This window comes from Lepidothrix coronata, unplaced genomic scaffold (assembly GCF_001604755.1).
Source record: "Lepidothrix coronata isolate B3197 unplaced genomic scaffold, Lepidothrix_coronata-1.0 Scaffold6, whole genome shotgun sequence".
NCBI lineage: Eukaryota > Metazoa > Chordata > Aves > Passeriformes > Pipridae > Lepidothrix > Lepidothrix coronata.
The window spans coordinates 2,033,182-2,060,638 of record NW_016690186.1 but is presented as its reverse complement, the minus strand read 5'-3'; the positions used below and the strand labels follow the sequence as shown (position 1 = coordinate 2,060,638).

The window sequence follows — 27,457 nt, the reverse complement described above, 5'->3', positions numbered from 1 at the left end:
TGCCAGAATAGAGATTTTTGATCTGATTAAATTTAAGCAATAAAAAAAGAAAATTCACAGAACAGATATGAATCTCAAATAGTTTTTAACCAGAACTGCAGACTAACTGAAAGATAACAATCCAATAAAATGTGCGCAAAACAGCACACACTTTTTTTATTCCCTAATTTTTTTCTGATGGTTATCTAAATTATGTACTTGAAATCATAGAATAATAGAATACTAGTTTGGAAGGGAATCTCAAGAATTGTCTGGTGCAAACTCTCTTGTCGAAAGTATGGTCTAGATGGCCCAGCACCCTGTCCTGACGAATCTTAAAAGTATACAATATGGGGAATCCACCACTTTTCTGGGCGGATTATTCCAATGGCTGATTTCATTCTGAAAAATTTGACCCTTGTGTCTAAATGAAATCTCTCCAGAAGTGACTTGTACCCATTGTCTTTTCCATGCTACTCCATGTAAAAAGGGAATTTCCCATCTTCTTTATAGTGACCCTTTAAGTACTGTATCATGATGATAAGGTCTAACCTAAGTCTTCTTTTCTCAAGGCTGAATAAACCCACTTCCTCCCAGTTCTTTGATTATTTTTGTAGTCCTTCCTTGGACCCTCTTCAGCCTGTCCACATGTTTTTTGGGTAGTCAAGACTAAAACCAAACATGCTATTCCAGCTGTGGCCTGACAAGTGGTGGGTAGAGCGCATCTCTGCTGGTGATGCTCTTGTTGATGCCAGCATCCTGTTGGCTTTCTTTCTGTGCTGCAGCAGCACACTGCTCATTCATATTGAGCTTGTTGTGCACCCGGACCCCCAGGTCCCTTTCTACAGAGCTGGTCCCCAACCATGTAGATCCCAGACTGCACTGCATTCCCGAATTGTATTTCTCATCAGCAAGACCTTACACTTGTCTTTGTTAAACTCCATGAGGTTCTTGTCTCACTCTTCTTGCATTCATGTCCTATGTTCTTCCACTATTCACATCTTCCTACAGGGTGACTCTCCCTTCTGAAGTGTCCACTTCCCCACTCAGTGTTTGGCATCACCAGCAAACTTCATCAGGGTACAGTTAATTCCATCATCCAGATCACTCATCAAGATATTAAACAGCATTGGGCCCCACTTATGACAGATTGCCAGTTTGAAAAGGAGGCGTTTACCACCACTCTCTGGGTGCAGCCTCTCAGCCAGTTCACCACTCACTGCACAGACCACTTGTCCAGATTGTAACGCATCAGTTTCTCCAGAAGGAGGCTGTAGGAAACTCTATCAAAAGCCTTGGAGAAATCCAGGTAAACAATGTCCACATCTTGTCCCACATCAACCGAGCACGTTCCTTTGTCATACAAGGCAATCAGGTTTGTCAAGTACAATTTGCCCTTGGTGAAGCTGTGCTGGTTTTATTTCCCAGTCATGTGCTTCATCTGACTTTTGCCTGCCCCAGATGGATTCATCCCATAACTTTCCCAAGGACTAAAGTAAGACTGATGGGCCTATAATTTCTTGGATCTTACTTTAAGCCAAACAAAACAAAGATATTGATGTGTTTCTCAGATAATTAAAATCTGTCTCTCTAGTCAAGTTTCAGAGGCCATTATTTCCTGCTCTACATTTGAGGCTAGATTGGATTCCCTGCAATTAGGAAGACTCTAAAAGCATTAACACTCATAATTTTCTCATGATCAATTTTGTTGTTAAATACTGTGAAATATTGGTGGAAGACATGCTATATTAAAATTTAGTATGGACATAATATCAAAGAGTGTTTATTTTTATGAAGTATATCTGAGCTTTATAGATGTGTTGCATTACACTAATTACACAAAGATCTTTCTCAATACACAGTGTATTCCTGCAAAACTGACAATGGACTAAATTAAAAAGGATTTCTTTGAAAAAAGGAACTTCAAGACAAAAGACTGCTGTTAGCTGCACTGATATACCTTTTGGTAAATGAACAGTAGTTCCAGGAAAAGAAGTTACTTTCAGATAGAACTGGAATTCATTTCAGGATTAAGAACAGATTTACCTTGATTTAAAGATTCTATTGTGTGAATATATATATTGGATGCCTCCTGTACCCTCTTCCCCTTTAAGAATTTTACTGAGAAACTATTTTTGCATAACCATGGTCTTTTTTTTTTTTTATTACCTAAATCTGTTAGAGCATTACAAGATACACACAGAGATTATAGAATGTGGTAATCACTTTGAAGGGAGAACATTTTGGAAACTTCCAGCTAGGAATTAAAATACAATATCAGTTATGTTTTTAATGTTCAATTCTTACTCCAAAAAGCCCACTATCACAGTGCATCATAATGGGAAAAAAAAAAGTAAAAAAGCAGAAACAGAATTAAACCATTCTCACATAATTTTTATACTGAAACAGAATAAAATTCCTTAAACACCCTAAATATATCGTCTTTATAACTTTACGGTTATGGAAGACAAGAGCCAGTGGCATAAAATTTCTATATGAACAAAAAGTGTAAGGTATTTGACTCTTTATGTGGTATGCTAAAAAGGCACCTTTGATGTTAGACATTCGGCTGATCTGTTCACTTAGGTAAACTTTCATGCCAGTATCACTGTGCTCTTTCAGGTGTTTTTTCATAATAAATTATGGATGTGCACGGGTCAATATGAATAAATAACATGAATGTGTTTAACTACATATTGACAATTAAAGACCTAAACATTTTTTTTTCTTTTTCTAAGAGATTTCTCTTTAATTCTTTTCATAAAATTCTTTGCTTTACCAAGTAATGATTAGACAAGAAAGGACATTTTAATTTGTTTTAAGTATACAAGAAATATAAAACTTTAACCATCAAACTGAGACTAACGGAGGGTTCAATACTTGTGAATATATTCATTAGCTCTGTGAATGAAGAGAAGTTATTACTTCTTCCTTTCACTATGTAGCAAATTATTCTGGTAATGGAGGTCTAAGGAAACGCATAACAGACTTTGAAGGTAAAATATGTTGTTATTCTCAGAAGGTTTGTCTTGCGTGATTTGGAATCTCTGCTAGTAAGCTACTTTACCACCTACATTAACAATTGCAGCATAGAAGCAAAGGTCATGCTTTAAATAGCACAATAAAAAGTTCAGACCCCTTTCCTTCCTATGCAAATGACTTGACATTCGCTTTATATCAGATGGAATTTTTTTTTCCCTTGTTATTCAGACCAAGAAAATGAGCTCTCTTTTTCATGTAGTTCACTTTTTTTATACTGCATGTCATGGTTTGAGATAGCCCCAAAAATCTAATTCCCTAGTCTAAGCCCCCTTCCCCATCTCAACCTAATATGAGATGGTTTTTTTCCAGACAAAACACACCAGACTCAAAGTGGGGAGAGGGAATATATTACAATGACTGTACAAATAAATACTATAATACATTATACACACGATCACAACTATCTCTACCATGACATATAGTATTTACAATGGGTCAGGTCTCTTCTCCCCTCCAAATAAAAGTCCAGGAGGGAAGAAAGACAGATCCCTTCCAGTCTCAAAGCAGGAGTCTTCTAAGGCAGCAAGTCTGTCCTCTTCACATGCATGCAGCTGATAGCTGGATTTCTGCCAGCACTCACGAGGGGGAATCCCCCTCGGCCACCCGTCTTCAGTGAGGGTCTTCCTCTGTGGACTACGTCACCCCAGACAAGGTCGTTCCACCACGGTCATATCATGAGACACAGGAGGGTCTTCGTGACGGTCTGGTATCTTCAGGAGATTCAAGCTCCTTGCAGGGCCTCTGTGCCCTGTCTCAGATGGCTGCGAGCTTCTTTGTAGCTTGCAGCAAGGGAGGGCTCCCAAGGCCAACCTCCCACACCGTCCTGGCTCAGCTCTCAGGACGCTCTGAGCTTCTCGGCTCCTCTCTACAGTGCATGTCGCACTTCACCCCTCCCTCTAGGATGTGAGGGGGGTCTCTAAGGAGTTTTGGGGGGTCTGGTACAGTTCTTACCCCAAAACTCTGTCTCTCAGCTGCTGACTCTCCTTCTCGGCTCTCCGAGACAACTCGGTGTCTTTCTTACTTGGTTGTATGTTGTTTCTGCTGCTGCTGTCTCCGGTTCAGTTCTTATCTGTCCTGGCTCTCTGCCACCGTTTCTCTGGTCAGTGCCGGCTGCTGCTCCTCCGGCCACTGCCCACGATGGAGAGAAAAACTCCCAGCCTTTCGGCTACAGACACCTGGCCCAGGTTTATGCTGTTCCAGGTCCCCGCAGGCCCCCGCTGGGGGCTGGGGGCCAAAGCCCCCCTGTGGGCTCTGAGCCCCTTCCTCGTGGCTCTACAACATGGCCACCTCTCCTACTACAACAAAAAAACTACAGCTCGTCTCTTCCGGTTGGCTTGTGGAATGTTTACATTTTGCAGGAGTGCCCATTGGACCAAACTTCAAAACTTCCAGGGGTTTCCACCCCTTGGGGTTTTACCATTTTTCTTAGCCTCTGGGGGAAAACAAGATTCAAACCACTACACTGCAGTCTCCAGATATTGTTGTCAACAGTGAACAGGTAAAACTTTGCAGTTATTTTCATTATATACTTAGATTTCTTAATGCTTTGTTCAAATTAATTTTGTTTACTTTTCTTTACATTTATTTCTAACAGAACTTTTTGCTTTGTGAGGTTGATATATCACTAATATTTAGAAGAATCTTTCTATACTAGATCTTCCAAACAGAGTGCATTAAATATGTTCAGCTATAATAATAAAGTATGAATCATAATTTCAATGCAATATGGCTTCTTAGGCTCAGAATCAAAACTGTCCAAAAGCAACTGTACAACTAATCCCATATAGTACATTGTTTTAAGATTTCTAAGGCAACTATCTAGATGACATAAAAGTCAACTAAAAGAAACTCTACTGGACACAAAAGGGTGAGAGGAGATGGGTGAATTGTTTGTGTTTTTCTCTACTGACGGTTATAAAGTTCACTTAAGAATTAGGATTTCTCTTCCTCTGTGGTTCATCTATTTCCATAAACAAATACTTAAAACATGCAAAATAAGTGAAGTCTGTAAGTAAACATTCAGTCACAGGGCAGTGTAAAATTCACTTTTCTTCTTCATGCTTCCACAAGCCCAATTAACTAAGATGTTAACTGGCAAAGATGTTTATTACTTTGTTCTTCTTATTTTTCTTTTTTTTCCTTTTTCCTCTTATTTTTTTTCTTTTCCTTTTTCTTTTTGTTACTCCTTTTCTTTCTTCTTTTTTTTTTTCCTTTCCCCTGGATCTATTAACGAATTCTGTTTAACGCATTCGCAATAGAAGACAAATCATATTTACGGAATATTTGTTGTGACATGCTTTTCAGTTGTTTGTCCTTTCCTCTCCAGTATATATATATCCAGGGTGTAAACTGAGACTGAGATACAACTGTAAAACAGAAGGTGTAAAGCTGAATGACACAATGGTTCTATCATGAAAAATACCAAATTTGTTTTAACACTGTGTAGACACAGTTCAAAATAATTTCTTCCTTGCAAAGTTGTTCCAACAAGAATTCTGCTGGTCTCTTGAAGTGTCGATTACGTCTGCAAACAAACATTAGATTCAGCAGAGTTATCAAACATTTGGCAGAACTCTAAATTTTTCTTTCTTCTCTTTGTTCTAGATGAAGCCTCCCTGCAACATAATGACATATCACAACGGCATCATGGTCTACATTTGGGTTTAAAAAAATCACCAACTGATAAATGTTGCTTTTGATAGCTCAGATCATAGGCTTGATCCATGTCTTAGTCCTGCAGAGATGTAGCTATTTTACAGTTACATCTTCCTAAGCCAAACAAACTGGAAGAAAGGTGTTTTAAAAAGCATATTCTGTTATTGTGGAATTCTTTCACTAACCAAAATAAATTTCTCTTCAGCACCTCAGGACCTCAATGACTTCTTGAAACTGAGTAGTCCTAGAATAAAGTGGAGAATAAATACAAGAATGGAAGAACAAACTAATCAAAACTCTGCTCTGGAATTAACTTGAAAAAATGTATGATGATGTGACTAGATTTATGCCTCCTTAGAAGTCTTAGAAGTCAAGAAGACTTGAATAGAAATGACTACTTGGAAATATGTAAATGAAAGGACAGACAATCAGCAGGAAGACTTATTTCTCACAGTAACAGGTTCTAAAGCACTGATTGTATAAACTCATTGCAATTAATATTCAATTCAGTAAGGAAGCTGCATTATGGTCGTACTCTCCATAGCTTCTATCTTTTGTCAGCTGTGGGGCTGCCACAGGCTAATTGAGATTACATTAGGGCTGAAGTAACTCATCTGTAATGAATATTTATTTCTGAAAATATGGTTCCTAACTCATAATCTCTTTTAAGAGACTGTTGGCTGGTAGAGAAGGTCATGACTGCTGTATTTAATAGCTCTTAATCATCTTTGACAGTAAGAATTATGTATGTAATATGACATTTCATATGTATATGAAGCCTATCAGATATACTTTTTGAAAAAAACGTGAACGAATTAATTTTGTGAAAATATTGGACTAGTAGAACAGAGGAGTAATCTTGGAACACATCTACCACCTAGTAGACAAAATCAATACAAACCCCAGACCCTTGCAAATTCAAAATTAACTTTGAAAAAGGTAAAGAATTTGTACAGTAATGAGCCACGGGAAAATAGAAAGAATTCTTGTCTTGTAAGAGAAATTGAGAACTTACTGAGGGTTCAGGACTCACAGTTAACTGCAGAATAAAGAATGCTACCGAGTCCAGAATAACAAGTAGAATTTTGTCAAGGTATGTTAATATTTCTTGTTAAGGAATATTGTTGCAAAGCTTTGTCTCAGAAGGCTGCTTTGGTATTAGAAATCTTGCCTTTGAGTTACACAGGGAAAAAAAATCATCAGAATAAAGTATTTTGTTGTTCAGAAACTGTGGAAAGTGTCAACTGATAATGAAAATCTTTTATAATGCCTAGGATTCAGAATGATAACTGAACAGGATGTATACTTGTTCAGATGCATATACTGAACAATTCCAATAAATGAAATAGATCCACTGATATAGAATAAGTATAAGCTTCATTCTTGGTTAAATCTAAACCTAGGAAGATAAAGCAAGAATACATGAGCATGCATGAAACTGAATAATAGGAAGTGAAACACAGCAATCCTGAATCTGAAGAAAAGAATACTTTATTTAAGGTGTGTTTTTTTTACAATCCCACATTTGACCAACAAAGTCTTTGAATGAAGAACTTTATGGAGATGACTTATAATTCTGTTCAATGTAAGCTAATTTGCTTAACATCTGAATTAATAGCTCTACGTAGTTTGTCTGTTCCTTATGCACTTTGACTGCTACATGTGAGTTAGAATGAATGTATGCCTAGAGTGGTGCATAAAATATTTGCTGGTCAAGTATTTAAAGTTAGCAATATATTTCCTCAAAGTGAAGACTCAATCATGCTCAAAGACACATTCATATTCTAGGCTTGCTTTTTGTATGTATTGTACTTCCTGGAATCAGTCTAAATCAGCAGACATGAAAAAATTTCCCACTGTTTGCTATACTTTTGGGTAAAGGTGTAGTGGAGGATCTGTTAGAAAGGAGCTAATGGTTTGCATTGAGAGAAGTATTCAGATTATGTTTAAAACATTTTGGGTTTCTAGTATAATTAAATTAAAATGCTAACTTTATTTATCAGAACTCCCTTGAAATGTTTAATTAATTAAATCTATAGACCTCTATGCTCATGACTGCAGTGAGCATTTTCTTTCTTTCAACTCAACATCTTTTTCTTTTATTCTTACCTTGAAGTTTTAATGAAAATAACTTAATTCTTCCACTAATTTAAGTTTCAGAATACCCTAGAATATTTTAAAATATTAGTTTTGTAAAGTATGACAGTAAAAATTCCTTTTATTTTTTTTTTCTAGGGATGATTTAAAGCACCTAGATCTCAAGAAGCAGAAGGAATGTGTTTAACTGTGGGGGCAGAGTGAGGGAAATCCTCCTATCACCATGGTAGCAAGTGGTCTTTGTCAGTGCTTGTGCTTATGTTTTGCATAAGAGAATATGGTCATTTAGACTGCAGAACTGTAATGTCATTTTGAAAATGCACTGGGACCAGACATAATGCACTGTTCTATGAATTCTGAAAGTGCAATTAAAAGTAGACCAGTGATGACAACAAGGTCTTAACTTGCTTACACTGAGGACAATTTTTCAGTCAAGGGTGAAATAGCATCGTCATAATTAACCCGTCTTAGAAACTACAACATGCCAACTGCATCTAGTATCCCCAAGAAATTTTAGAATAGTAAGTTTCCCATAAAAATAATCTTTTTTTTAAGATCACAAAAATGCACAGCACTTGAGGGAACAACGTAGACATAGTAGAATGATGAGATTAAACTTTCAGAAATGTGATGGAGAAGTACTGCTAAGATTTATCAGGTTGTAGTACCTGATGTATATAGAAGTTCAACCCAAAATTCACCACCTGCATTTCAGAAAATATTGTATCATGAGGCCAAAGCATCAACTATAAAATAAAATTAATAAATCTTGAAAGGTAAAGACCATTTGTATTGTGCAACATTGAAGTCTAGTTATGGTCAATCTAATCTATTAATGCAGTTATTTACATGAATACAGAATCAACGACATTACTAGAACCAGAGTGCAGTAAAGGCACAGGTTATAATGACACTGAATGAATTTTATGTGAAGGTAAAATACCAGAATAAAGTCTTCTCTTGCAGACCACAGCTGTCACCACAAATTTTAAAAACAAAATCTGATTGTGCGTGTGATGGATGGGTGCATAAATTTCACAGTTTTATTAGAACAAAAACCAAAGAAGTCTTTCCTCTCCTAGTCATTGCCTCATTCTGCCATACAAGAGAAGCAGTAATAAAAATAGATCCTCCAGTTTCAGTGCTTAGATATCTTCCTCTTAATAATTCTTGAAGACTAGGTGATGACATCTGACTAAAATAGTTTCTTTCAGGTGGAATTATATCAACCTTCCATAAACAGATTTTTATTTTTTTTCTGTGTCTTTTCTGAGTGTATCTTACCTGACTTAAAACAATTGCCTTTTTTCATAGCCATGTGTTTTTCAAAGCCAAGAGTTACTCCATAAGCAGTTAACCAAACAAGTCTAATTCCTATGCAACTGCTTACATGCAGTGAGCTCCTAGCCTATATCAAAAAGTCCTGTTTTTAAAAATCATCTCTTTTACTTCATATTGATTACTGATCACTCTGTTATTAATATTATATGTTATATTCCTAGGGCATGGGACGAAGTGTGTGGAATCCAAGTCTTTTTAGTTTTAAGGAGAGCACAGTTGTGCCATTAAAATATTTCATTAGGAAATTAGCATTTTTCTACCCCCATTGATAAAAATAATATAAAAAATATATCCCCCCAAATGTTCTGATTTTTTTCCCATTATATTATCAGCACAAACTATGCTTATTTTTCTTTATATTTCTCGTAGTTCTTATACTAATGCCCAGAAGAAAATGATTTGTCATGCGACAACACTAATAAATCCTATGTATTTTATCTGTATAAAGAAACAGATATTTTATCAAAGAATAAAACTAGAGTGTGTCAAAATCTACCTTTGAGAGGTATAATGTCATTTGATCTAATTTCTAATTTTGATCTATAGTTTTATTTCTTCTCAGTTCCTCAGGTCAGCATTAAGCCACCTCTCAACTTTTTCGCCCTCAGATAAAAATTTCTGTGTGGTTCTGAAAGTAAGTTAAGCTTCTGTACTGTAACCCAGAACAGAGTGTTCAATTATTTCTGATTTTCACCTATCTTAGGCCTCTGAGATTAGCTGTATTACAAATGTAATTGCTTTCCTGAGCTCAGGAAAACAGAAAATTGTAGATTTTTTGGTGAAAAATCTGAGATAAAAACATGGTAGTTTTTACGTGTACACACCATGGATCCAGTCTAAAACCTAGATTTTCCAGCTTAAGCAATTTTTTAAAAAGTAGGGAAAAGGTGAGAAAAGACAGCAATTATTTTCCTGTAGGACCTTTTTTCACTTGGAAAATTTGAACTGAGTGGCCTCAGTAGGAGATGCTTCCTTCAGCCATCTTTTTCTAGTAGACAAATCTACTACCAAAAAACCTCAAGCTTTTTTCTTTATGAAAAGAGCTGAGGTGGCATACATGCTGAAGATCATGTTCTGCCAGAAATCATAGTCCACATATGCAGACTGTAGTTAACTATATTCATCAGATTTAATTCATAATGTCATACATGAAGAAAAAGTGAATTAAATTATGCAAGTAATTGAGAAAAAGGTAAAAAATGTACTGAAACAATTATGAGCATCTAAATTGCATGTTTTTTTCCAATCAAAGAATTGCTTTAATGAAAATCCAATGGAATTTCTTTGAATGATGCAAAATGATCACTTTTTCTAAATTTTGTTTTGAGAACTGTTTATTTAAATATTTATAGTTAAGTATACCTTCCACATCCAGACATTAAAAAAAAAACAACATGTAAAAAATGCTATTTTTTTCTCCATTATATTGTTTCAGAGAAGTCCCCATGGAGTTTGCTTTCCACTTATTAGCAGTTTTTCCAATCTGAAAATAAAAGGAAAATACAAAGTACAAAATATTTCCCACTTGGAAAATACTTTCCCAATCATGAACATTCCAAAGAGAGGAAGATCTTGATTATATTTGAAAGCTCTTCCTTTTGAAGGGATTATTAGTCACAAAGAGTATTTTATTAATGATGAAATCTGTTCATCAACCTTACTCTACTAAGCCACTTGGGCATTCCACACAATTTTGAAAGCTACAGGCTAAAACCTGAAACCAAAACATGATAAAAAACACAGGTCAAAATTACTGCAAATATTTGGGAAGATTATTCTCTTCCTTCTATTCCTAGTCTCTGCTTATTCTTCCCTTTTTTCTCTTTAACAAAAAGACTTTAAAATGGACTGCGACAAAATTATTTGGCTCTATGTTTCAAATCTCTTTTCACAAGTATTGTTTTCTTTTTCTTTCCTTTCTGTTTCAAAGAAAATAAACCCATTTATGGATGTATTGTTAGTTTTTCTTTGCAACTTATTACACTTCACTTTCATCTGTTAGTTGTAACCCTGAGTTATTTATATCTCTTGTCATTTAAATAAGCTTTTTTATTATGTAAAAGCACTTTACAAAAACTTTTTTGATTGCAGAGTCATTCTGTCTTCGATCTATTTTTTTAAAAACTGTCACCTAATGTAAACAAAAGCATTTTGAGCGTTTTTTCTTGTCAGCGTCACTTTTAAATCTTCCTACCAAGCTATGCCAATATTCAACCAGCAAGTCTGTACAAGCAGGTAAGTAGCAGCCTAACCTGCCAGACAAGATCCATCCAAATCCAATTCTCTGCTTAAGGTCATGGGCATTAAGAGATCTCCAGCATGACTTGCCTTTTTGTCTCTAGAATTCATTAAATATGAGATTTTCAAGACGTGATGCAGTCTGAATTTCCCTTCCTAAACTTTCTTTACTTTGTCAAATTCTAAAATGGATCTACTTTTTATGTTGTTTTCATTGCTGCTTCCATATAAATCCAAAAGAGGTGCAGTTCCCAGACATTGTTCAGGCTAACCTCCCACTTTTTTGAGCAGACTATCTCCTTGTGTTCTGAACATGGATCACAGAAATCGTAGGCAAAACAATATTTCTCTGCACCAATCAGCCAAGTTTATTTATCTGAGCCTAATGAGGACGGAGAGTCAGCTAATGAGTCAGCTTCAGCACTGACTCCCATCATGATCTACCTGTTTAAACAGTGAAGGTTGCCCCTATCAGCCTCAAACTCTGCTTCTTAGGCCATCTCAGGTGATGAATCTTCCAGTGTGGTTAGTATCAGAGTACTAATTTGCAGGATACCTTTTTCTATTATAGAGATGAAAAGGTTTAGGGAAACTTCCTCATTTTGAGACCTTCATGGAGCTTGCAGAGCTCTGTCGTGTAATGATCTTTTTATTAATCCAAACAATGGCATTCATCTTGTGACACAAAAACCACCAATTGACCTTCTTACAGAAGGGATTTCTCCAGTGTTAGGAGATCTGCTGGCTGTACCTGTACTGATGGAAGTTGTCACTATGACTTAAAATTGATCAATGTCCATTTATCCAAGAAGTTACAGTGTCCAAGCCTTGCACATGCACACCTTATCTTAGCACAAACCATCTCTTTTACTTTACAGTTTCTTAGATCATGTATGCTCTCAGTGTAAGAGTTAGTTGCCTGAATACTGTCCGTCATCTGCACTTCTCACCAGCTGATCAGCAAACACAGCAGCAAAATAGCCCCAGCTTTTCTATCAGCCCTGTCAGTAAAAAGCAATGAGCACAGAATTAAATAAATGGCTCTTGGCTGTGGCAGTTTTTGTGACGGTTCAGTTGTAAGGAAAACATAGCAATTCCTGACCCGTGTACTCTCCTTTAAAGTCTGTTTTCCTGTGGTGAGAGTTCAAAGGAATTGCCAGATACAGAGAACCTTTGCTCTTCTCCTACTTTTTGTTCTGCACTTTGGTCACCACTTTTGGACTCTATTTTGAACTATTCTCAGTGTATCGTAGCTTCCTGACATTTTCATGGCTTTTACCTTCTCTGTTTCCCAAAACCATTAGGAACCAGGCACTAGGAAGAAAGTATGTGATTAGGATAGATGCTGGTGTGTCTCTTCTAATCGGTGAAGATCATAGCAAACTAAACATGAGTAACAAGAGGACTACATTGCCCCCAGTAATTGACTAGAAGAGAAGATTTAATTCTCTTTTTCTTAACTGATACAGTGTATTGCTGCAGTTAGATTTAAACCTAGAGGCAGTCACTTTCAGCTAAATCAAAGCAGAGTGAACAAGTACAGATACAAGTAATGGAGCAGTTCAACATATTAAATAAACTTAGCTAAGGTAATCTGGTGCAACTTTCATGTATAGTCATGTCAGTAGAATTTTCTGTGGTAATTTTAATTTCAAAGAATTCATTTTAAATTCTTAGTTTTGAAAGGCAGAAGTAAAAATCATGACATCCTAGGTTGGTGTTCTGATTAAAAGTAGACGATTGAGCCAAAGCTCAGTAAAGTATATAACGGGATCTGCATTCAGAATTTACAGATTTTGTATTTTACTTTGCAGTTAGAGGAGAGGAGGTGAAGGTGAAAAGATAACTGAAACAATATACAAATTAACCTGAAAGATAGAAAGGTAATGGCATCCAGAAGTCCTGGTATACTTTTCCTGTTCAGATTCATATATATCTAGGTACATATGGGATACTATTTCTACCCAAAGTGTCATTTGATACCATCTCCAGAAACGAAGGCTTGAGAAGTATAGTCTTGCCAGAGGCAGATGGAGATCAGACTGGGATTTGAGGACAAGGTTCAGTTGTCAAATTCCATGCTCCCTGCTAGGACCTTTCAACATAGCTCATTGGAGATGCCAGACATAACAACACAGCTGAACAAAGGCACTTGCCCCTTTGTAAACCTTGGTCATAGTGCAAAATAGAAGAAGGATATACAAGGGAGGAGTGATGCTACAGGCATCACCACAGTGAAGTAAAAAGGGATTGGAAGTATCAAAGATCAAAATCATTAAGGTGTTTTTTTTTTTCTTAGTTTGAGTGCAAGTTATGCTTTTAAGCTCTATCAAAAATTAGTTAGTTTTGTGATATGAATATCTAATCAGAATGGACTAATCAAGAGATTTTTGCTAATAATCTGGCTGTCACCAACTGAAAATGACTAAGCAAAAAGATCACAATATTTTCTTGATTCCAAGAGAAGGATAAAATACAGATGCATTTGTATATTTTATCAGACAAATATTTTTCACAAAGGTTGATATGTTTTTAAAAGACAGCCCTAAACATCCCTTCCCCCACTCAAAAAAAAAAAAAAATCCAAAAAACCCAAACAAATCAAACAATAAAAACAACTTGGTGATCTTACGGGTATTTTTAGAATGTGGAAAAAATGTAAAGACAATTATGCAATAACTTTAGATCAAGAGAGCCTATTTTAACAGGAGAGATTATGAGAGCTCAGAGGCATGAGAATTTAGCCCAGTAAAACAAAGACTGAGAGGATATATAATTGTTTTCTATAAATACATTAGTATGGGCAAATTGCAGAGAGGGAGAAAATCTATTCAAGATAAGAACAATGTTGACAGGAGAGCAAATGCGTATTCAGCAGCCATGAACACACTTGGGTTGAACTATCAGAGAAATGAGGGTTTGGAAAGTTTTCTGTAAGGAACTTTATGGGCCAAAATGAAGCTCATTTTATATGAAGCTTGCAAAGTTTATGAAAAATATTATGACATAAAAGCCTTCAAATGTGGAATATTGGGTTAGATGATCCCTGAAATTCCTTTCAGTCTTTATTCCTATGTACTTTAAACATAGTAATAATTTGGGATTACTAAAAAATAAAAGTAATGTGACAATATGGCAGCTTACTGTAGACACTGAGTTTGAATAAACAGAATAAGCTAGAGGAAAAGCTTTTCTTGTCAAAGTGAATTATACAAAATGAAAAGTATTAAATGTATAAAGATTTTTTTTCATCTAAGCAACATTCACATTGGAAATTCTTAAATTATGTTATTTTGTAAAGTGTGTCTTATTTCTGTAACAAATTTGCATCAAAAATTTGAATCCCCACTTCCCTTGTGATTTTTAGCTGTTAATTTTGTGGGACACACACCCAAGTCCCATGTCTTGAAAATAAGTAGCACATTAACACAAAGTGCAGATAACTGAAAAATGTAGGTGATCTTCAACATAAGACAAAATTATATATTCCAGTTCTGATTCCATATTTGAGATTAAGGTGTAGTGTATCTGAATTGTGGGCATGATGGCTGAAGTTTAGTCCCTGGTAGCCTTAATTCCTATGATAAGAGTCAGGTTTTAAAATTATTATCTCCACTGTCACACATAAGCTCTTCCCAGCAAATTCCTCCACAGGTTACTAAAGAGTTACCTATTATGTTTCCATCACCCCACAAAAGCCAAGCTGTTCTTCACTGTAGTGGTTTGGACCTTGATTTTTCCCCCAGAGGCTGAAAAGTGGTAGACCCCAAGGGGTGGAAACCCCTGGATGTTTTGAAGTTTTGCCCAATGGGTGCTCCTGCGAAAATGTAAACATATCACAAGCTCACCGGAAGAGATGAGTTGTAGTTGTGGTGGTTGAGGAGAGGTGGCCATGTTGTGAGCCACGAGGAAGGGGCTCTGAGCCCCTCGGGGCCTCTGGCCCCCTCCCAGCCCCCGGCTGGGGGGATTGCAGAGACTTGGANCCCATGCAAAAAAAGACATAGACCCAGTTCATTGTTACTTGAAACGCCACTGAACACCAGATGAACCACTGAAACTGTGCACATGCTCTTAGATGCTCTAGCAACAATGAGATTATTTGAACCACGTTTTAATTCCTGCATCACATTCTCACTTGTACCATGGGCTGGTACATAGCGTTAAAGAAGTGCATACGTACATTAATTTGTTTGACATGGCAATCATGACAGCTTTTGTAAGCCATAGGGGCAAGGCAGAGCCATTGCTGGAGAGTGCAGGTGTTGGATGCAACCAGGTGCTGGGGAAAGGAACGTGCCATATCAGGTAGCGCTGAAAGAAAGAGACTATACAGCTCAGCTAGAGCTTCTTACTTGATTAAGGGTCTGAATCTTGCTAGCTATTTTTTAAATATATGTATATATAAAAAAAAAGAAAGGCAACAGAAAACAAGGATTATAGCACAGCATTTTCTCAAGGGCAGTAGATCTCTTCCTCACTTCAAATGAAAGCTTTATTTTTGTCTTTGTGATAGCTGTATTGGACATAAATCATGTCAAAACTAGGGACCAGCCATTTTCTCTCCCAAGAGAACCATTATCCTTACTTGAAACAAATCTTCTTCTGCACATAGCATCAACCTGAACACAGCCAAGGAAGTTGTGCAACACTCTTAAATAACCCTTTCATGTAAGGTCACAAGGAGAAACTCTTAAGGTAGCCAGGGACTTTGAAATCTCTTAACTAAATTCTATGCTGTGTCTTAAAATTAGGAGTGTGAATTAAATGAATTTCAAGTGAAATGAGATTAAAGTTTACCACAATTTCAGTTTGTCTGAAGAGATGAGCCAAAATTTCTTTGGCATATACATATCAATGTTGCTGGATGGAATCTAACAGCCAACAAAACAATAATTGGTATTGATGTTTAAAATGAAAGAAAAAATTCTCCAAACAACATTAATAGAGATAAGATAGAGAGCAGCTCTTTAATGAAGGCCTTCAGGTGCACACAATACATAGGTGCACACCTACATACAGAATTCTTACACTTTTATATCTTTAACTAATTATCATATCTAGTTTTGTCTACTATATATCTTATTATTTTGGTTCAAGTGCACATCTCAACAGAATGTTGCTGCTAAAGTCTATTGCCTTGAAAAGATTGTTAAAAGATAGTTAAACCAAAGCTCAGAAATGTGACACACAAACTATGTGAAAGTAACTGTCCAAAGTGAAAGAAAACTATACAACTACACTAACATTTAGAAAAAGCTAAAAATCTTTAGGCATCATTATAAAAAAATAAAGCCAGGCAGAGCACAGACATTTCTGACATGAGTTTATTCTATATTATCATTTTAAAAAAAATCATAGAGAAACAACAGCAATTGAAACATGACATGACCAGTTTAAAAGAAATCCTAAGCTAAAAATCATACTAAAAAGCAGAGTGGAATCATGGAAACAGGACGATTATACAATGATACAAAGAAATCCTGCATTGGTTTTTTTTCTGCTATTTTCATTCATTCAGATAATATTCACAATGCTCCTATGATTTTTATTAAATTTCACAGAAATTTGGAAGAATATAAGACTATTTTAAGAAGGTTAAAAGTCTCCTCTTTGTTTTGAGATTACCTCTTTCTCATTTGCCACCACTGGTGAAATACCATGAAAGAAGACATGGAAGTAACATAGACTCATAAAATTGTTTAAGTTTGAAAAGATCTCTAAGATCATGGAGTCCAACCACCAAACTAGAACTGCCGTATTCACTACTAAACAACAAGTGCCACATCTACACATTTCTTGAACACATCCAGGGATGGTGATTCCATTTTTTTTCCCCTCCATTTATAGACATTGAAATACTCAAAGCAAGATATCTCAATATTACATTATCTTGGTTTAGGCAGTTCATGCACAATCTTACTGTTGTTTCATTATAATTTTCTGTTGTTACTCTGTTATTCAGTTGTTTGAGAGGTGACAAGCCAATTTTTCAAGTTGTGTTAAAAATTAAAAGAAGTAAAGATTGTTCTCTTCAAATGCCACTTGTGCAGTCTTGAAAAAATGATTAACTGGTGTCTTAATTTTCCTGGTGGTTTAGTCATAGTAATGGTAAGTTGATGAAGAAATGAACTCAGTGTAAACACTCCATTCAGTTGAAAGATGCTTATTTGAGTGTTAAAAACTTTTACATCAATGTTACTTTGAACACACTGCACAGAGCACTGTTAAATTACAAATGAGGGAGTTAGATCATTACTACTGTAGGATAAAAGGGAGGAGTAAGTGTCTTCTGTATTTGGGTTCAACATCCAAACAGGATGTGAATGCTTGCCTTATTGAAAGAAAAGAATAACCCTTCTTACAGTAATCTTCAACGTGACTTTGAAAAGATTATTTACTAATCCAAATGAGTTTTGTTTTCTGACTGACAGCTATTTAAAAAGATTAAACAAAGTGTATCTGATCACAGCTTTTCATGGTAAAACATATGGATTGTGAGACATCATGCAATTATTTACTAGAGTTAAGTACACTGGCATTGAGGAGATACAACACCTGAGCTTCATGCTGCCCCTTCCTTAATCCCTTCACTGATTTGCCTGATCAATAGCCAGCTCTTTCAAAGCTGATTTCAAAGCTCAACTCTCCTAAGTGTTTATTAATGCTATCTGACATGACTGCTGTCTTCACTACCTCCCTCCATCCTAGTCTACATGATTAGTACACTACAGTTTCCCACAGCCTGTAGTGTACCCTTGTCCTTTTGGAGAGGTAAAGTATGTTGGAGCCTTCTAGGAATTACCGCAGTAAAATGACAAAGCAATATTACAAGGTTATTTTAAAAAGACCAGTGACCTACTTTGGAGGCTTTTTTGAGAACATCTGTATGGAAAACTGATATTGTGCATCACTTATGCACAGTATCCTGACTAGGCTATAGCTTGAGTCCAGAAGCTTCCCAGTGTAAATGGGGCAGCTTCACCAAGATGAATGAAGAAACCCATTGTCTATGGATGCTGAAACACACAGTGTTGACCTGAGGGAATGGCCTAAAGCTGTGTCATAGGGGGTTCAGGTTGGATGTTAGAAAAAGGTTCTTTACCCAGAGGGTGACTGGATGCTGGAACAGCTCCCCAGGGAAGTGGTCACAGCACCAAGCTGACAGAGTTCAATAAGTGTTTGGATGGTACTCTCAGGCACATGGTGTGATTCTTGGGGATAGTCCTGTGCGGGTCCAGAAGTTGGACTTGGTGATCCTCGTGGGTCCCCTCCTATTCTTTGATTCTGTGATTCTTTGTTTTTTCATATTGCACACTTCTAAGCTGATGAACATCTATTAACGTCAATGGTAAAACATCAGTTAGATTCTCAGTTATATCTTCCAGGTGTATTATCAAGCTAATACGCAATAAAGAGCGATAGAAATCAGCTGTTCAGAAAAGGGCAACAGGCTCATGAAGGGTCTAGAAAACTTCTTATGAGGAATGGCTGAGGGAGCTGGGTTTGTTTGTCCTAGACAGAGGATGCTCAGGTGGGAACTCGTCCCTCTCTACAACTACTTGAAAGGAGGTTGTAGTGAGGTAGGGCCAATCTCTTCTGCTATGCCTGCAGTGAGAAGATAAGAGGAAATGGCTTTAAGCTGAGAGAGGGAAATTTCAGTTTAGATATTAGAAAAAAATTTTCATTGTTAGAGTGGTCAAGTATAGGAATAGGTTGCCCAGGGAGGTGGTGGAGTCACCATCCCTGGAGCTGTTCAAGAAGCATCTGGATCTGGCATTGGGTGATATGAGTTAGTAGTTCAGAGGTTAGAGGGGTAATGCTGGGTGGACAGTTGGACTGGATGATCTTGTAAGTCTTTTCCAACATTGATGATTCTATGATTCTAAAAGTAGTTTTACTACAACAAAAAAATAAGTACAATTCTTATTTTGTATTGGTCTAGTGGTTAGGGTGCTGCGCTCTCACCACTGCGACCCGGGTTCGATTCCCGGCCCCCCGGGCAGATGGAGCTCGTCAGCCCTGTAAGGCAATCCATCTAAGAGAAGGTCACTCTAAACAAACCTACGTCCTGAGACCCTCACTGCCACTGTCCAAGCTTGCTCGGCCCCGGCAGATGAACCTCAGGATTAAAGGGTGGGCTCAGTTCAGCGCACGCTGGGTCTCACCTAAAAAATCCACTGCGCAGGCTCGAAGGGTTAATGACCTTTCCCAAATCTTCGCTCGCGAAGACTGGCCATATTATTATTATTATACAGAGGATCCAATTTACGATGCCAAATATTTGTCAAAAGTACTTATAGCTTCTGCTCCCAAAGCATTTAATAATCCTCACAATATTGGCCTCAATTAACAACAGCAGCAACAAACCCACTAACTAGAGTAATAGGTTGGGAATATGAGCTCCTATTTCAAAAGAATAGACTATCTTTCTTCTTGTTCTCATTGTGGTCTGCATTTTCATTCCACTTCACTCTGAGCTGTAACTCTGTGTCAGCATTAAAAACAGATTTCAGCAGCAGAAAGGCCAACCTTGGTGCTTTTAAAAGTGCATAAATTAGTTTCCCTAAAAATATAGAAAAAGGATGCTTGCAATCTGTGACCTTGTGAACCAGCTTGTCTACTTCTGAAATTTTATAGCTGAGTTTTAAAACTTTGCAGAGTTGTGATGGAAAGGATGGTAGGTTCTTAAACTTACTTATAATGAAAGGTTTTATATGGTAATGAACCCTGGTAACAGGAGTACTTTGCAAGCTCACTGAAAGCTGAGAAAGATACCAGATTTAATTTATTGCTTAAAACTATTATATATTTGAGAGTACTGAACTTTCATTATATGCATTTCTTAATATGAATTGTCACTAAATATGCCAGTGAGGTTTGCTTCTACTCCCTACATTCACCCACTCTATGGGAAAAATATGAAAAAAGATTTCTTGTAAAGTATTTTTTACACTTCACAGTGCAAAGGCAAGGGGAACCAAATTGAGGATATAATAATGAGGATCTCAGCTTTGCCTGGCAAAACTAAAAGAAATAGGTAGATTGGCTCTTAAATGAAGGAGAGACACAATAAGCCAAAATTCAGGGATACTAGCATTTGCCTAGGGTGTTTTTCAATATTTTTCCTATTTTCAGCCAACACAGGAAAGTGTTTAACTGTTATCATTTAGGATGTAGAGGCAGGGCTGGTGGCCTGATGTTGAATCATCTAGTCTGAGAGGCAAGGTACTGTTTGCAATGCCTTGAAGAAAGAAACTGTACTTCTCAGAAGTGGGTGATTGTGAATGTCGCTCTCAAAACCAAAGATAAAGGTACTTCACATCAGGAATAGATATTGCAGGATAATTATCAAAGATTTTAGGGAAGGGAAAAATTATTGAAATACCACAAGATTGCAAACACATTTTATATATATTTGTAGCTTGACCATTACAGTAGTAATGGTAGCACAGTAGGGGTAGGACAGGACACTTTGAATTCCTGCATGGAATATGGTCACAGCTTTGCCTCCACATGGATGAGTGAAGGCAGCAGATGGAAGCTACAAATAACCTAGCATAGGGATAAAGTTGAAAAAATCCTTTAAGTCCTGCTTCTGAGCCTGTGCTGTTTCTGTAGACTATCATTAAGCTGAACGCAAGTCAGGGTCACAGCCTAAGTGCTGAGGTTCAGCGAGCAGATCTCATGGGAAGGAGCCATTAAGGTTTGCTATCATGAATATTCAATGTTAACACTTAATTTGTAAGTCACAGACTTTCTTTCAGCTGCTCTACTTAGCAGAACATCTACAGCCTAATGTCTCTAGGTGAAGAGTGTTATTTGTTTATTAGAAAACATTCTCAGAATAGCACATTAGAGTACAGCACTTCGGGTTAAGGGCCATTCTTCAAAATTTCCAAATACATGTAAGCTGTGTCCGAGGTGAGGACTCGGTGCACACCAGTGACACTTTACAGCCCCAGGACATGCAGCTATGACATACTGATGTTTCACAGATACCACAGAGGTCACATGAGGGCTCTTATTGTACATGGTGCTCCTCAAAAAGATGCCAACAATGTAAGACTGTTTCAAGCCTAAGTAACTTCTCCCTCTGAGCTTTAGGGCAGAAGCAGTTCACTGAACACTGATTGCTTAGGGCTCCACAGGAAATTGTATGTTTGAAGAACAACCCTTTTCTGCCACAGGGAATCCAATCATATCAATACAGGGAAAAAAGAAAAAAAAAATGGAAAAACAAAGAAAAAAAAAAAGAAAAAAGAAGTAATTCTGCTTATTTTCAAGTATTTCAAATTTTTTTCTTCTACAGTAAAAAATTCCCAGCAAATCAAGAGGCACGTGATACAAATTATACAAATTTGAAAGAACCATTCCAGTATAGGAAATGCATAGTGTTTTAAAGGTACATATGTGTATCTGTATGTGTGTTCGTGTAAGTGTAAGTCAGTGGTGCATGTTGAAATTACTTGTTTCCTTATTACTCTCCTGTTGTAATATTAGCAGAGCCTTTGTGAAAGTCATGTTTTTCCTCGAATTCAATAGCTTCCTGTTGTTGATTGAAACAGTGAAATTGTACAGCCATCCATGACATTACAATTTTGTACTAAGTTGTAGTGACTATTATAACTGAAAACACGGAGCATGAAAACCCTCAGCTGCTAGTGAGCAGTGGAAGTAAGAAACTTGCTCCAGAGAATAAACGTAGGCACATCAAAATCTTTTTTAATAGCGTTTGAATAAGAAAATATTTTATACAAATCCAAACAACAGTGGCTATCTCAGCTCGATTTCCTTTTGCATGTTAGATCAACAGCAGATAGCAGTATGCAGCAGACAAGGTGAATTATTCATATACTTCTTTCTAAGCTGAAGCACACTTCTGCAGATAAACCAAGCTGATTAACAATCACCACAGCATTTTTGGATGCTTCAGAGTCTGCTGAACTACTTATTATGGTTTCCTTTTCTGTGAGTGGAATATAGATAAATTCTGTTGCCTTTCAGGACATCTTAGTTAGTGATTTTTTTTATAAAGAAATATATATAGAGGGTAATTTGAAGTATTTTTTCCTGACAACAGTTACTTGAAGAGACAGATGCATAAAATTAGCAGGTATTTTGAAATTAGAGTATGTACACATAGAAGAAGTTATATTTTCATTATTCCTTTTCCTTCCCTGTGTATTCACAATTGACTTACCATTTCAGAAGGAAGAAAGTGAAATTATGGACTCAAAAACCAGGAGATGCATGTAGAAAATGCAGGTGAGACCCTGGTGAGCAGCAAGTGAACGCACCTCACTTGCTGTGGGCCAGTGACTGGGTGAACAACTGTGCACTTTGGGCAACCACTGTCCTGCTATAAAAAAAAAATCTATGCTGAGGAAGCATAACGTTAAGGAAGAACTGCAAATGAGAATATTGCTGCAGAAGACAGTGGTAGTTATTTCGTAAGACTAAATGGTGCAAAAAAATAGGGCATTAGACTCATGACCTGGAGTCCTTACATCATTACCAGAAAGAAAAACTTTTCTTTTTTCCTTTTCTTTTTTGAAAATGGTTTTGCCTTTTTTAGCAGTGGGAGAGAATATACACCAAATGATGGACATTAAAAAAATAACCTCTACTAAAAAGCCAACGTGTCTTTGCCTTGGTGATGCTACCAGAGCTAGCTCTAACTGAATATACTTCTTTTATTTCCAGATTATGAAATGTAAATTTCTTTTAATGCTTTTGGTTTATCAGGCTCACATTTGAATCATGTTTGGCAATATTGTCTGATTTTTCATTATTTTTTCCATAAATACTGTATGATGCATTCCATGTATATCATATACCATATATACTAATTTGTTTTTATGTACTCTACTTGCTATAGGACAATAAGAATTTTATATTCCCATTCAAAAAAAATGTGCCTCAGGTCTAATAATAGCATATCTTAGAGTCAATGTTCCCAATTCTTTCCTGCAGCTTGTGTGACAGCTTTATCTACTTATTAGTAATATACTTACCTGAGAAATTACTCTCAAAATGGAACATTTCATTGTGTATTTTCACCTTCAGGAAACTAATTTAGAGCTGCAGAGAGAGGTTACTAAAGCCTGAGGGAAAAATACTTAATACCATTTTGCTGCAAAAGATATGTATTTGAATTTTAACCGAGACCTTAGAAAGATCATATTGCCACCTGTTCACCCACTGCCCTTTCACTCCCTCTCCCCTGCCCCCATTGACATAAAACTTTTACATTCAGACAGTTGCAGCATTGTGCTGCTAACTACTATGATTTTTCAATTTAAGGAAGTGAATTCCCCAGCTTTAAACCTCCAGATTATCAGTCTTTTCTTTCTCAAGCTATGCAGTATCAGACCTAGGCTTGACTTAGCTACTGGCTCTCACTAAACCCAGGAACTGTAGTGCCATTTCTAATTCAGAAAACCCAATAAATCAAAACTCCAAGAGTGATTAAGTACCCACTACAGACCAAACCCACAAAGATTTGCTCAAGGTACCTACCATTTTTTAAGAAAGGAATAAAAATGTGGTTTCAGGGGGACACTTATATGTTTCTCTCCCTTTTTTTTTTAATTATTTGTTTTCCATTTCTAGTTGGGAGTGATTCAATCAGTTTATATTATTAATCCAAAAATATCAAAAATTACTTCAGCCATTAAACCTTAAACAATACAGAGCACAGAATGGGGCTTTCAATAGTAGGTTGTGACCAAAGTAATATTCTGAAACACTGACATCTCGTGGCATGCTGTAGAAATAACAAAATTCTCCAGAGAGGTGATGTCCTTTTTCAAATGAAGGTCAAGCAGAGCAGATGATGCAAAAGATTCAAAATACACGAATATTTTCAATCTCATTTAAAAAACAAAAGTGATAGATCTACTTTCTAGCTATATCATTATCTAAAACAACATTGAAGTACCTTCACAAAATACTAGGGTAAATGCTACATTAAACAGCACTAAGATAAAATAGTTAAGAGCATTTTACAATTACTTAGGAATCTTTTTTCCATTAACACTGTTAATAAATTGGACAGCCTTTTAGGTAAGCACAATGGAATGTGTAATGCCAATAAAGCACTTTAGTAACAAGTCACATAATTAAGGAGCAAATAATCACCCTGGAAACAAAGATGATGATTTTGAAGTGGTTTCATTATTGGGGTTCATCACAAGGTGATTGTCATTAAACTAAAATGATAGTGTATTCTTGAACTAGAGGAAAATAAGTGCCATGCAGCAAGAGAGCTGGGGTTCCATTCCCACCTCTTCTGAATCAGCCCTAGAGAAAAGTCCACCATGTCTGGCTACTCCAGAGAGTCAAGCAAATGACCTCTTCTAATAATAGTAGCAAAGTCTCCTTTTTTTGTAATTGGTACCACTGAAATACCTCTTAAAAATATCTGTTCTCAATTCTCAAAATATAGTAGAACTGACATTGATCAAAAAAACTCCCAAACAAATTACTTCCAGTCACAATCAGCTTTTTTTGAATTTGCAACCTGACTGCTTGCACTCACATTAGCTACACTTAATTATATCTTTAGTGGTGGCCTTTAGAAAGTGCTGTTAAAAGATCACAAAGCCTTCATTCTAGACAATTCAGACATCTTATCACCATTTAATTTTAATGTTGTTCATATGAATTTCCTCTCTGTTCTCTGTTTCACTGACCTTGTCTTTGCCAACAGCTACCTAGGGTAGCATTTCCTGCTTGGCTAAGTTCGTTCTAACTGTGATGCAACCTTGTCAACTGCAAGAAATTAGTGTAATTTAATACCCTAACTTCAATGTTAGCAGAAGAACGTAAAAGCAGGCTGTAGGGCAGAACCAGAAGAACAGACAGGTTTTATTAGCTTTATCAGTTCTAGTCCAAATTCTAAACTTGGTACTGTAATATTAGTTTTGACAATAGCAAACAACCTTTTTTTTCTCAATTCTGGAATTTTCTCTGACATTTGATAGAGAAATGAAAGATCACCAGTATTAATGACATGACCAACGGGAGTGAGCAGCTAAGGCAAAAAGTTTGAAGTAAAACTGACTAGGATCCTTCAAATCCTCATGAGAGGAAGGGAATGCTTGAGGTGGAACCAGTGCTACCAACAGCGAAGAAACCTAATTTTCTCCAGCACTTCACATTATAAACTAGAAGACCCTTGAATTGTCACTGTTACCAGAAAATAGAGAAACTATGGTTATTGATGTCACTTTGTTTAATCTATCTTTGGTGGTCAGGGAGTTTGGGAATTCTGCTATCATAGAATAGCAGAAGAGAATCTCTATGATTCTTGACCTTGGAAGCTGTCTGCTGACTGTCAGGGTTTCCAGAGACTGCACTAGTGAACTACCACCCTAGAAAAGATGTGTACAGGAACAATGTTTGCAAACTCTCTTAATACAGTAGAACATGAAATATAGTTTTGCTTAGCATAGACACAACTGGGAAAATTATAGCAGCTGAAAGTCAAGCAGGAGTATATATTAATATGCTAGAATTCTGGAAAGAAATAAAAATACTTTTAAAAAATAATTATAAATACAATGAATGAGAACAGAAATGGGAGATAATCACAAACTGGATCACATGAAGAATGAAAGAGATTAGGGAAAATAAATGGCTTTTTTTTAGTACTTAGTACAAGTGTTGAAAGAGGGAATATATTTGTTGCTTTGTTGGAAATTCTTGATACCTGCAAATTTTATCTTTGTGTCCTGCAAATCTTCCAGATGTCTTGACTGGCAAAGTGTATGTTGTTTAGGGTACTTTTTCATTTAGATTTCTATTATGCAGAATATGCTTCTACTTCTGTCATTCACAGTAGATTGTCAACTGTTCAAGCTGGGAAAAAGAGCAGTGGTGTAATGAAAAACTGAAAATAAATTCACTTGTCTCAGATTTTTCCGTCTACTTCTTTTCTGTGTATCTATACATAGAGAAAGAATATGTACATACTGTTGAGAAAGAAGCATACTGATTTGTGCCAGTGAATGGTATGCTGATATCACTGCTGGAATAAACATGCCAAGGGAAGAAAAATGCATTTGCATTTCACACTAGCAAGCTCGGCATTACAATTTTCCTCTTTTCACAAAGTGGTTTTCAATTTTAACCCTATATTTTTCTGTGCTAAAAGCTGAAAATATGAGTTAAATGTTGCTGTTTGGAAGACAAAATAATAACGAAAGAAGGCAATAAAAATTGATGTCAAACAAAACCCAGGTGCCAGATGACTTTTTTACTCTGAGAAAACAATGAGAAAAATCCCCATAAATCTAAGTGAAGATATTTAGTTCTTTCTATAGTTTCTCCTTCTGAACAATCCTAATCACTAAAGCAAGTTAAGCAACAACCTACAAGGAAGCTCTCTCGCTTACTTGCAGGTGAACTCAGAATGTGATAGACTCAACAGTTTTTTATGTGAATTTTCATATGAGGTGCACTGGAAAGGCCCATCTTCTCATCACAGAAGCCCAGTGTGATTGGCTTAGTTAGACATACACATACACAGTGTAGCCTATTTAAAGTTGCTCCCAACTGTACTGATATCAATAGAAACTTACATGCATAAATGCTACTGTGATACAGCCCTCATAAGATTCAAAGATTCAGAAGGAAGGTCTGATTGTACAAATTGCTGACACTCAGGTCTTCAGGGCATATATGCACTTATCTCCTGCTGAAGGGAATTAAACAGAAGGCATCAAAGGGTGATGCTGAAACTCCCGCAGGCTTCATTAACATAAATGCTGAGGTTCATTTCAAGTCAGTGTTAGCTTTTGTCTTCAGCAAGTCCTTTTCTCAGAACTTTAACTTCTAAATGAGTTTTATAACTCTTTCTTTCTCCATAGTTAAACATGAAATCTCTTCATAAATAATTTTCATCCTTATTTGTCTTCAGGCAGGAGACAATCACTTAGTACACCATTTTTATGACATGAAATTTAGGTTCTACTTTTTTGTTAAAGCAATTTACTATTAATTATATCCTAAAAAAAGTAAAGCTTACTTCCATTAAAAAATTACTACAAACTGGAGAAAGTATAATTAAATACCACTATTAAAATTGAAAACAGGCAGATGT

At 36.4% G+C, this 27,457-nt stretch overlaps 3 long non-coding RNA genes across 4 annotated transcripts in view; 2 read left to right on the top strand and 1 right to left on the bottom strand.

Moving 5' to 3' along the window:
* Positions 1–12,081, bottom strand: part of LOC108506233 — a 29,832-nt gene extending 17,751 nt beyond the window's left edge. The window contains exon 1 of the long non-coding RNA XR_001877726.1: positions 11,909–12,081. This is a non-coding gene — a long non-coding RNA (uncharacterized LOC108506233). The remainder of the gene's footprint in view (positions 1–11,908) is intronic.
* Positions 3,121–9,664, top strand: LOC108506225. 2 transcript variants are annotated; one of them, XR_001877721.1, is made up of 3 exons: positions 3,121–3,241; positions 4,490–4,519; positions 5,626–7,661. It is a non-coding gene; the product is annotated as an uncharacterized LOC108506225 (long non-coding RNA). The 2 variants fall into 2 exon arrangements; XR_001877720.1 differs by lacking the exon at positions 3,121–3,241 and adding an exon at positions 7,912–9,664 and having other exon boundaries at positions 4,412–4,519; positions 5,626–7,261.
* Positions 12,082–21,657: 9,576 nt separating the features above from the next.
* LOC108506231 overlaps positions 21,658–27,457 on the top strand; it is a 31,144-nt gene continuing 25,344 nt past the window's right edge. Inside the window, exons 1-3 of the long non-coding RNA XR_001877723.1 lie at positions 21,658–21,754; positions 22,561–22,617; positions 22,928–23,065. This is a non-coding gene — a long non-coding RNA (uncharacterized LOC108506231). The remainder of the gene's footprint in view (positions 21,755–22,560; positions 22,618–22,927; positions 23,066–27,457) is intronic.